The sequence below is a fragment of the Lissotriton helveticus genome, chromosome 5_1 (genome assembly GCF_964261635.1).
Source record: "Lissotriton helveticus chromosome 5_1, aLisHel1.1, whole genome shotgun sequence".
Lineage (NCBI taxonomy): Eukaryota > Metazoa > Chordata > Amphibia > Caudata > Salamandridae > Lissotriton > Lissotriton helveticus.
Genome location: NC_136065.1, coordinates 290,772,583 through 290,780,138, shown reverse-complemented (window position 1 = coordinate 290,780,138; position 7,556 = coordinate 290,772,583).

The following is a 7,556-nucleotide window of genomic DNA, read 5'->3' as shown; positions in this document are numbered from 1 at the left end:
TTTGCAGCAGAGGTTATTGAACGATTTAGGAAACATTCAGTAGAAATGGAGCCCGATGATGTAGCAGCTGATTGTAAACAATTACGTGACGGTCTTTTTGTCTTTTCCCAGGTGCCTGACACGATCAGACGCTTGGTTAAAATGCGTATTGACGCAGCCCGTTTGCAAGGGGAGAAAAAGGCAGCAGATGCAGCTTCACAAATATCCCACGTCAGCATGGCACGAACTTCTACTCTTGAAACAGATAAGAATGTTGTAATTAATGTGAAACCCATGCGGGAAGCCGCGCCTTTATATGTTCCTCCTAAGGGAACGAGTACAAATGATGATAAGACTTCTGTAGATGCTAAAGGGTATTTTATTTATAATTGGGTTTACACTCCTTAGAATAGAGCAGATGTTATGGCCCTTAAAAATGCATTGCCTGATCCGCGAAAGAATCCAGCAGCCTTTTATGAGAAAGTTGAGGGTGCAATTAGTTCTTGTACTATGACTTTGCCTGATATGGATTTGTTTTTTCGATTAATATTACCGCCTGATATGTGGAGAACTGTGTGTAAAGTTGATGACCGTGCGACATTTGGAGCATTATGGAAAGATTTAGAGTAGTTAGATGAAGATAGAGAACCTGCACAGAAACCGTGTAAGTTAATTTTAAATCTTCCGGCAGCTATATTAGTTAAGCTAAAGACGATTATTCCCCCTAAAAAGATAGATTGGACTGTATTAGCGTCGTGTAAGCAAAAGGCAGATGAATCGGTTTCAGATTTCTTTACACGCTTTGAAGAGGCATTCCACGATTTTAGTGGCTAGTCATTAACAGATGACACGGGTAGGCATCTGTTTGTCGATAAATATGTTGCAAACCTTTTGCCAGGAATAGCTAGTCGCCTAAAGGCCAGTGAGCGTTCATGGACTACCTCTTCTCCGGTTTCTCTCCTAACCATGGCTCAGTATTATGAGCGACAAGAATTAGAAGCTAAAGGTAATGAGGATAAAAAGTCTAAAGAGTTGAAAACAAATGTTATGTTAGCTCAAGCATATGGACCGCCTTCTAGAGGTAATGATAGAGGTGGACGTGGATCTTATGGTTCGTCTTTTCCTTCTTATACTCGTTCGAATTTATCTGTTGACCAGTGTGCGTACTGCAAGAAATTTGGGCATTGGCTTTCTGATTGTCCAGTACTGCGTTCTCAGCAGTGTCCACCTGGTCGGGGACAAATGAGAAATCGCTCAGGATATTCAGGGCCTAGAGGAAGCACGAATGATCGCCCTAGGTTTGATGCTAATACACGTGGGCAGGATGGGTTTAACACTTTTGATAGAAGGAACCAATATCAAATGTCCGACTATGTACCGTCTGATTTTCAAGATTCTGCTTATGCATATGTTTGCCTAGGATGGGGTAAGGAACCAGTTGAAGTTCCGGTAGATCAGAGGGGTCCCTATGTTACAGCACATGTTTTGGGTTTTACTGATCAGTTTCTGGTTGATACAGGAGCTACTCGTAGCACCTTGTCTAAACAATTGGTTCCAAGGGCTCCCCTGTCTGGCTTAACCATTACATCGATAGGTTTCGATGGAACACCTTCCCTCAGCCCATTGTCACAACCACTCGCATTCCATGTTGATAAGTTTACTGCTCTATGTCCGTTTTTGCTTTCTCCAAACACACCAGACAATATTGTGGGTCTTGATATGCTTAAATATTTCAGGGCTACGATACGATGTTCTCCGGAAGGAGTACGGGTTATTTTGAATGACAACTACCCTGTGATTGAGAGATATTGTATTGTTAAAGAGGACATTGCACTAGCCTCACTCCCTAGTACTTTGTGGGCTACTTCAGACACCGATGTAGGGCAAATGGTTATTCCGCCAATGCATATTAGTGTCAAGGAGGGTGCTTCTTTGCCAAGACTGCCTCAGTATAAAATTTCTAAAGAAGGAGAAGAAGCACTTACATGCATTGTTTATGATTTGATTAAAGTGGGGGTTGTGGAAGAAGTTCCTTACAATGTTTGCAATAGTCCGATTCTTCCCATTTTGAAAAAAGATACTGACACCAGGATTTATAGATTCATCATTGATTTAAGAGAAGTCAACAAGATTGTAGTACCGTAGTACCCTGTGGCTTCTGACATAACGACATTACTTACCCTGGTCCCTCCGACAGCAACTACATTTTCTGTAATCAATTTGAAGAATGCTTTCTTCTCGATTCCTATTCATCCTGATAGCCGATATTTGTTCGGTTTTCACTCTGAATAATCGATCATACAGATTTTGTAGAGTTCCTCAAGGGTACACTGAGAGTCCGAGTATTTATAGTCAAGCCTTAAAATGACTACTCAATTCCTTTACTTTGCCTGAAGGAGTGGCTCTCATACAATATGTCAATGACATCTTGTTGGCAGCTGATATGCCTGAGCAGTGGGAAAAATGTCTTTGCTTTCTTTTCTTGCTACACACCATCATAAAGTATCACGAAAGAAATTGCAATATTGTAGACCGAAGGTAACCTACTTAGGTCAACTTCTGTCTAAGGAGGGCCGTGCATTGACACCAGATCGCATTCAAGCAATTTTAGACACCCCAGTACCTTCCACACAGAAAGATGTCCGTGCGTTCATTGGTTTGACTTCGTTTTGTAGGCAATGGATATTGGGCTTTTCACACATTGTTAAACCCCTGCTAGCGCTTTTGACTAAAAACACTCCGATCCCCCTTCCATGGACAGATGAATGCCCAAACGCTTTTCGTCAGTTAAGACAACCTCTCTGCTCTGCACCAGTGTTAGGCACACCAGATTACACAACGGCTTTTACGCTCAATGTACACGAGAAATATGGATGTGCATTGTCAGTTTTAGTACAGACACATGGTGATAAGCAGCTTCCCTGTGCATATTTTTCTGCAGTTCTTGATCCTGTTGCTCGTGCATTGCCTGGATGCTTCCGTTCAGTTGCAGCAACAGCTGTGTCCATACGTCAGAGTGAAGGGATAGTTTTGTCACACAAACTGTTGGCGCTAGTACCCCATGCAGTACATGCCCTTTTGAATCAGACCAAGACACAACAATTAACTAGTGCTCGCCTGACAGGATACGAATTGACACTGTTAGCACCTCATATTACCTTGAAGAGGTGCGCAACACTGAACCCAGCCACTTTGTTGCCATATCCTGCGACTCAGTCCCAGTCAAAGGAACCTCACAATTGTATATTCCTTACTGAGGAACAGACAAAGGGTTACATCGATTTGCAAGATACGCCCCTTCCAGATGTAGATTGGGAACTGTGGGTTGATGGGCCCTGTCTAAAGTTACCAGATGGCACGACTTCAGCTGCTTATGCAATCACCACGCTTGAGACAGTAGTGGAAACAGCTCGCATACCTCAGAAGTCGGCTCAAGCAGCTGAACTAATAGCTTTGACATGAGCGTGTGAATTTAGCACTGACTTGTGTGTGAACATTTACACGGATAGCCGCTATGCTTTTGGAGTGGTCCATGATTTTGGCCTACTCTGGAAGGAACGAGGCTTTCTTACATCCCACGGTATGCAGATAATGCACGGAGAATTAGTACATAATCTCATGACTGCACTTACATACCCAAAGAAAGTTGCTATTATGAAGTGTAGCGCACACAAGAAAATCATTGACAAAATAGGACAAAGCAATGCCTTTGCAGATCGCGTAGCTCGTGAAACTGCGATGCAGCGAAACACTACTTCCATGTACGTAGTGAAGTCTCAAGCTGAGCGTTGGCATGACGTTAGAGAAGAAGTATTGGATATACAGAGATCTGCCTCTGTGGAAGAGCTTGAGCAATGGTCTAAAGAAGGAATGTTAGACGATGAGTGTTGTTGGCGTAACAAAGAAATGAATAAGTGGAAATTGCCTGCAGCCTATTTACAACCTATGGTTCAAATGGCACGTGGGTGGCACATATTGGAGCTCTAGCAATAACTAAATAGCTTATACAAGTTTGTGTGTGTAGCTCTGTGAATCCTGCTGAAAGTTTGCAGTGGCTCAGCTAGCTGTGTGTGTGCGGCTCTGTGTGTGTGTTTGTGGTTCTGTGTGTGTGTGTGTGTGGCTCTGTGTGTGTGTGGCTCTGTGTGTGTGACTCTGTGTGTGTGTCTCTGTGTGTGTGTGGCTCTCTGTGTGTGTGGCTCTGTGTGTGTGTGTGGGGCTCTGTGTATGTGTGGGGGGCTCTGTGTGTGTTTGGGGGGCTCTCTGTGTGATGGGCTGTGTGTGTGGGGGGGGCTGTGTGTGTGGGGGGCAGTGTGTGTGTGGAGGGCTCTGTGTGTGTGGCTGTGTGTGTGTGTATGTGGCTCTGTGTGTGTGTGGCTCTGTGTGTATGTAGGGGGGCTATGTGTGTGTAGGGGGGCTATGTGTGTGTAGGGGGGCTATGTGTGTGTGTGTGTGTGTGTGGATCTGTGTGTTGCATTTGCGAGAGATTAAGCTATTGGCATTGTAAATGACAATGCCATTTATTTATGTTTTCAAAACCAACACATAAGTAAAAATGTTGTCATTTACAATGTCAATAGCTCTAACTTTTGCAAAGGCGAGACCGTTGCATTGAAAAAGCTTGTTTTTGGGTTTCGCCTGCCGAAGGCTGCGCTCTGCGCAGCTTTTCGGCGCAGGTGAAATCCTATGTTGACCATAAGGACTTCGGGAACGTCCCCCGGCTCTCATTGGCTAGCTCCATAAATGGAGGCTAGCCATTGGGTGCCGGATCTGTCCGTCAAGGCCGGACCAGATTCGGGGGCGTTCCCGAGATTTTTTCCCTGGGCGGAGTTACGTTTTTTCCCGTTCCCTCCCCTTTCCCGCCGTCCGTGTCCTCTCCCGCCCCCTCCCGCCGTCCGTGTTCTCTCCCGCCCCCCTCCCGTCGTCCGTGTTCTCTCCCGCCCCCCTCCCGCCGTCCGTGTCCTCTCCCGCCCCCCTCCCGTTCGTGCAACTCGAGTCAGCTGTGCCCATCAGCGAAAACAGGCAAGAGAGAGACTCTGAAGGGTACACGCCCTCACTGCTCTCCCCTCTGCGGCCTTTCTGGCACCAATCAGCACTCTGAGCCTGCGAAGGCTCGGCAGGTCGCGGCACCAATCAGTCGGGTTTGTTGTTACGAGCGAAGACGACGTTGGAGGACGGAATAAATTACAATGTGATTGTACCCCTGGGTGCTTGAGGGTTCTCAGTACCCCAGGGGTACCGGTTCAATGTCTGACTAAACGATACTCGATTTGAATCCTATGGACGTTGTCCTTACCAGTATAATTAAAGGTCTTTCCAATAGCCACGCAAAGAGTACAGTCACGACCTTGTTGAAGAGAATGTACGGCATACCCTCTGTGTGTAATATTTAAAAAGCTAAGAAACCGCAGAAAGCGGGGAAAAGGGTGGCCATCTTAGAATGGAGGCGTTGGGAAGGCGGCCGTGTTAAATAGTGGGAGTTTGTATACGAGATTGTTTACCAAGTAGAAACATTTACAGAAATATGCTCCAGTTGACACAGATATCCAAGCTTTAACAGGACGTAATGTACTCCCAAGATGGAATTACAGCTTTCGACACAGATGTAAGTCCATCTGGTTCCAAGCGTTTACAACATGTCTATGTCGTTTAGTGGATTGGGTCAATTTTCTAATTTTCTGTTGAATGCTAAAGCACGTTTCACTCTTATTCGTCTCCGCGAGGGCTACGTCACGATTTCTAAGAAGGTGGAACATTTGCGACCCGAGTGACGTAGCCGGAAGGAAGCTGTAGTTCTATGTTTTGATGTGGAGAGTGGACCGGAGACTATCGGAAAAGGATTTTTAACCGAATGGATGATGTATTCGCCCACTTAAATTAAGGCACCAGTAGCCTGGATTAATTTTTTTTAGGTAAGACTCTGGTAAACCGCCACACATTCGTGGTACTTCAGAACAGGTGACAGATTAGCTTCACGAGATAAAGTAGGGGGCGTTTAAAGAGGGCGAATACGTTGGCTCGGGTTATGAGATGGCAAAACTAAAACACGTTGGAGAGTAAACGTTTGAGATCAATTAAAACCAAGACAGCCCGAGTGTCGGCTATCCCGGTTATGTTCTGCCTTGGATTTCCCATAAGAAGTCACCTGTGCCCCGCTACAGGACACCTCTATGACATAATGCCTATTTACAGATCTATAGACTTGTAAGTTTTTCTTATATTTTTATTACGTTTATTTTTTATTATACTGTTTTATGGCGTTGAAACGAGCTAGCCCCAGATCGTGCCTTTTTCTAACAGGCTCACTCAAGAATGCATTGATAATAATGCAGTGCGCTTTCAGGGTGCGTTTCAATTTAAACCCAAATACTTCAGAAAAGTTACCATGGTATAAAAGTTACTCGTTGCCATGGTATGTTGATCTAAAGAACGTGCACTGGAAACCCCTCTCCTTGATCACCGTTAGTCGAGGTGAATGTGAAAACTGCATTAGGTGTATTCATCTCTTCAACATTTTTTTTTTAATAATCCCCCCGTTAGTGCATTTGTTTTGGCAATGAATCGGGTAAGGGGCCTGCACAGCCCCCAAGAGGGCGTGTGATAAGCGGGAACGTGCATTGTGAAAGCGATTTTTGCTTGTCAGCAAACCTTAGCTTTCCCATGCAGAACAGTCATGTGTCGAGAGTTTGTTTAGTTCTTTTATTCGCTCAAATCCAGTCTCATTCACGATGTGAACCGCATGGTAGCTTCTGATGAGTCCACACTTTTAGAGCCAGTCTGTCCAACAATTAGCTGTAGCTCACAGTTGTTTTGCATTCACAGTAGAAAGAGGCACAAGACAGCCTCTGGAGTATAGCCTCTACTGGGTATTGCACTGACGAGGAGGCTACAGATTTGAAGGAGACAGCACATAGTGTGTCCGCCTGGTTTTCGTTAAGGCACGGACTTTGGGTGTATCGGGCTGAGGTTAATAATCCGTATTTTCCTTTAGTTTACCTCAGACCGCCTAACCTTGCCCACACATCAGGACCATATGATTGTGACCGAATCATGGGAGACGCAGGCAAAGAAGATTTTAAAATGCAGTCCTTTGACGCTGACACGCAACAGCTGCTCAAGACAGCCCTGAAAGGTAAGTGCTCTGTTATGAGCATAGCTTTACTTATTTATTACAAAGCAGATGTCTCCGGCTTGACTAGGCATACGAATGTGTTATGTCTTGCATGTTTTATACAAGGAAGCAAGTTCGAAGGAATACTGAAATCTTCACTTTTTGACAAATTGCAGCTCTTTTGGGGAAAAAACTTTCCTTGTGTCCCAAAGCAGTGGATACCATAACTGTGAAATATATTTCAGTCCACATGGTTATAATAACAAAACACAGTTCCCGGCCTTTAACAGCAGACAGTTAAAACAAAGCGTCCTTTGGTACACAGAACATTTCCCAACTCTACACCTTAGATCACCAGGGGGAAGAAAACGTTTCCCAGTTGTTCCAAACTCAGACCAATCAGTCTCCAAGAGCTTACATGTTGAAATGGTTGCGTACATGCATATTCTGTTTACATACTGCGTACATG